Source organism: Echinops telfairi, unplaced genomic scaffold, assembly GCF_000313985.2.
Source record: "Echinops telfairi isolate 266 unplaced genomic scaffold, ASM31398v2 ScPeMD7_7412;HRSCAF=8450, whole genome shotgun sequence".
Taxonomy (NCBI): domain Eukaryota; kingdom Metazoa; phylum Chordata; class Mammalia; order Afrosoricida; family Tenrecidae; genus Echinops; species Echinops telfairi.
Genome location: NW_022111312.1, coordinates 13,557,045 through 13,561,116, shown reverse-complemented (window position 1 = coordinate 13,561,116; position 4,072 = coordinate 13,557,045). Strand labels below are relative to the sequence as shown.

Below are 4,072 nucleotides of genomic sequence, written 5' to 3'. Positions count from 1 at the left end.
TTTGGGGTTCTGTCAGAGCGCGTAAGGACCCTTGAGGGTGCAGTGGTGGGTTTGGGGTTCTGTCAGAGCGCGTAAGGACCCTTGAGGGTGCAGTGTGTAAAGTACTCCATTATGAACCAAAAGGTCGATTGTTGGAAGCCACCAACTGCTCCTCGGGAAGCCGAGGCAGTCTGCTTCCTTAAAGAGGGATGGCCACGGAAAGCCCACGGGGCAGCACTACACTGTCCTAGAGAGACCCTGTGAGTTGGGATGAGCGTGACGGCCATGGGTCCTTGTTTCTTTTTGGTTTGGTCTCAGAACGCACCTGCCCATTTTCCCAAGCCAGATGAGCTCAGTGAGCTCCCAGCAAGCCCAAGGGCAACAGACCCCCCAGCCAAGCCTGCCAGTGCCACCTGCACCTGGGGAACTCAGAGACACGCTGCTGCTGCTGGAGCTCGGGGGCTTTTGCAAGGTGCTATGGCAGAGAGAGAGCCTGTGACCCAGCTCATCCCATCGGGGCCAGGGTGCTGCAGGAGGTTGCCCCAGGAGCGTCCCACCCTGCCCTGGGACAAACAAATAGATGGGGACAGTGGGAAAACAGCTGTACCTTTAAATGCTGTGGCCCACATGTGGAAGCTGTTTGCATGTCTGGTTATTTTTAGGGTGAACCCAGTCGAACCGGATGAAGTCCCAGAGGCACGTAGCCCTTTTTCCAGCCGGGGGTCCTGGTCCCAGGTCCCTGGGAACAAGGGCTCCGGCTCAGGTCCCGGGAGGCAAAGCCAGCAGGGCCCTCCCTGGCCAGGGCTGAACTCCAGCACGGCGGGAGGTACTTGAGTGTTGGGACAGTGTAGAGCCACTTGGAATTTTAGGAAGATGTGCCCCTGCTGGCATGGCCGCTCCCACCTGGATCCAGCGAAAGACCCCACCCCTACCCCCTCAGAGCATGGTCCCACAGACGGATGATGAGCTGACAGATTTCTTAAAGCAGCAGCAATTAGAGAGGATTTCTTCTGCCGCGCCCTCACGCCACAACAGGAATAAACCAGTGGTTCCGATTCCCCAGCTAATGATTTCCTCCATTAAATTAAGCAGCAGCAGGAGAAAATGGTTTTCTAAATGGGTTACTGAGCCCACAAGACCTAATACCTCCTCTCGGCCTGAGAACCACCCCTCCTCTGGCTGGGACTCCCGTCCTCTAGGAACGCTCTGTGATGCTCCTTGTCCCCAGGGCAGTGCCCCCAGGAGAAGGCCACCCACCACCTAGGGTTCTTCAAGATTGGGGCCTCCAACCTCAGGGTGAAGGGTGAAAGCCCTGAGCTGGGGGGATGGGGGGACAAGGGGCCCTACTCCAGGAGAGAGGAGCAAGCCCACAGGGGGAGCTGAGGACCCTGGTCATATTCCCTGCCGACGCCTGGAGATTAACTCCAAATGCCCATTTCAGGGGCCAGGAGTTACACGCCTGGCAGCTGACCAAAAAAGGTCAGCAGTTTGAACATGCCAGTGGCTCCATGAGAGGCAGACATGGCTGTCTGTGTCCATGAAGAGCTATAGCTGCAGAGACCCTATGGGGCAGTTCTGCTCTGTCCTGTGGGGAAGCGAGGCATCAGAATCAACGGCACTGGGTTTGGTTTTATACCCATAATGGACTTCTGACAATCAGAACAATGAGATGAAAAATGTGTGTTGCTTTAAGCCACTTAAATTTTTTAAAAGTGTTCATTCATTCATTCCTCACTCCGAAGACTTGCCCCAGGGCTTAAGCCCTGCTGCGTACCAGGCATCACTTTCCTAGAGCTGGACACACGGTGGGGAGGCAGGCTGATGGACACCCGCCCTTAAAGCAGGCCAATCCCAAGAAGAAAGATGGCTCGCAGTGTGTGTGAGGCCGCAGTCAGTGCTCTTGGAGGGGTCTTGCAGGGGTCAGGGTTTGCTGGGACTGGCGGTTGGGTAGGCCCAGGTCTATCGCCACCCTATAGCCTCTGATAGACAAGTAGCCAGCCACCCCTCCACCTACCACCCACCCCCACTCCTGCATCTGAATTGGCAGGAAGAAGGTTGCACCAGAATTGAGTCTGAATTTCTAAATGGACCCTGACCCATCGCCAGGGAGTGGGCTGTCAGAGTAACTCCAAGTGTGGAAAGGCCCTGAGCCCTGTTCTCATAGCCCAGCCAGGACCCCGGGACCCTGTGTACCTACCTCATCACAGGCTCTTGCTGCCTCATTGGGGGGGTAAGGGGAGGGGCCTCCCACCAGGCAGGCATTCCAGGATGACTAAAGGGGTGCTGGTGGAAACGGCAGGAGCAGGGGTTCTGGAACAGGGGTGTGGGGCCGCAGGGTGAGGAGCGGTGGCACAGCGGGTCAGGGACCTTGGCACTATGGAGGATGCCTCGCCCACTCCCCAGCCATATACCCCGAGAACATGGTCACTTACTCTGCGTCCTCTTGGAGGGCAGCCTGGGGTCTGGCTGCAGGCAAATACCACGGGGTAAGTCAGGGAGCGCGGTAGAAGGAGGATACCAGTGGCCTACCAGGCTGGGTTGGGCATTCTGTGTACACTGGCCCGTTAGCCACATGTGGTTCCTTCTGTGGAACTTTGAGTTAATGACAGTGAAGTGAAACAGGCAGAGCAGAGTCTCCGTGCCACCAGGCACATTGCCAGGGCTTAGCGCCTGCAGGATAGCACTGACCACACAGCAGCGGGTTCTAGCTGACAGCGCTGGTCTCTTCCACACTTGGGTGTGGCATTGCTTCTCTTGGGTCCTCCTGTCCATCCACTGTCTGGGACAGAGCAGGCCGAATGCTAATTGGGTGGCACCCACTGACGTGGGGCCTCTGCCCTGGGCCCTAGGAACCAGACGCCTCCCCTGCGGGGTTACCCAGCAAAGAGCAACACTCTTCATGAAAAGGGGACCCAAAGTGAAACCACACTCCTTGTGGTCAAGTCCAGTCCAATCGTAGGGGTTTCTGAGACTGAATCTTGACGGGAGCCAGCTGCCTCATCTTTCTCCTGAAGAGTTAGTTACTGGTGAGTCTTAATTACCGAACTGGCAGTTAGCAGCCAGACGCTTAACTCGTTGCCTCACCAGGGCGCCTCTGAAAAGGGCAAGGGGAGCATGAGCTACTGAGTCGCTGTGGAGCCTCTGAGACCAGATCCACTAGGCAGGGCTCCAGGGAACAAAAGTGGCCAGGCCAGGAAAGATCCAACACAAGAGCCATCAGAGCTGGCTGGTTATAGATGGTGTTGGTTATAAGTGGCTTCAACCTTGCCGTGCATTTGCACATCTCATGGTAAAATGTAAAGGGCTAGAAAGGACAGCGAGGTGCACGCGGCGAGGTGGTGAGACGGGGGTGAGCAGGGTTCAGGGAGCCAGCCTGTGCAGGCTGCTGTGGGGATGGCGCTGAACTTTCGGGGGGGGGGGGCAGTAGTACCGTGGTGGGGAGAGACTGGGCCCCTCTCGGCCAGTGCCCTGACCTCGCCATGCTCCCCGCCTTACATGCCCTAGGGGTTTCTCCAGCCCCTTTGTGAAGAGGAAGTGATGGGCTGTGTGATCTGTAAGAGGGGAAACTGAGGTGCTGACCCAAGCTTCCTGCAGGGATTGGCAGCTAAGGGAATGGGGAGGAGATGCAGCCAGGAGGGTGGAGGCAGAGCTGGAGGCCCAGCCTAGGCACTGGAGTGAGATCTCTCCATCCCCAGGGGTCAGGTGCCCTCCCCTACCTCCTTCAAGGTGGCCCTGGTCCACCCACACTCTTCCCCAAGTGGATGGACAGTTTCTCATTGCCAGGCGTGGGACTTGGGATGCGGGACTCTGTGTAGGGTTGGGGCACCTGGAGAGTGGAAGAACCTCACCCCACTGCAGGGTCTAGAGCTGCACCCAGGCATGGGAGGGGAGGTGGACCTTGAGCTGTTTGGTCACCTGTGGGTCTCATCAGAGACTCTAAAATAAAGAGACCCAGGGTGGTAGGTGGAGCTCAGGGGCCCAGTGAGACCCATGCTAGGAGGTCTCATCTCCTTGCCCTTACTCTGCCCCCAGACCAGGCTGGCTCCCTGGCCCCCACTCGCCCAGTGCCTTGCCACCCTGGGCCCAGAAGGCT

General features: G+C 57.7%; 1 protein-coding gene across 1 annotated transcript in view; it reads left to right on the top strand.

The window, feature by feature from the left end:
- The window catches only part of PITPNM2 (phosphatidylinositol transfer protein membrane associated 2), a 92,390-nt gene that overhangs the window by 24,838 nt on the left and 63,480 nt on the right, over positions 1–4,072 (top strand). The window lies entirely within an intron of this gene.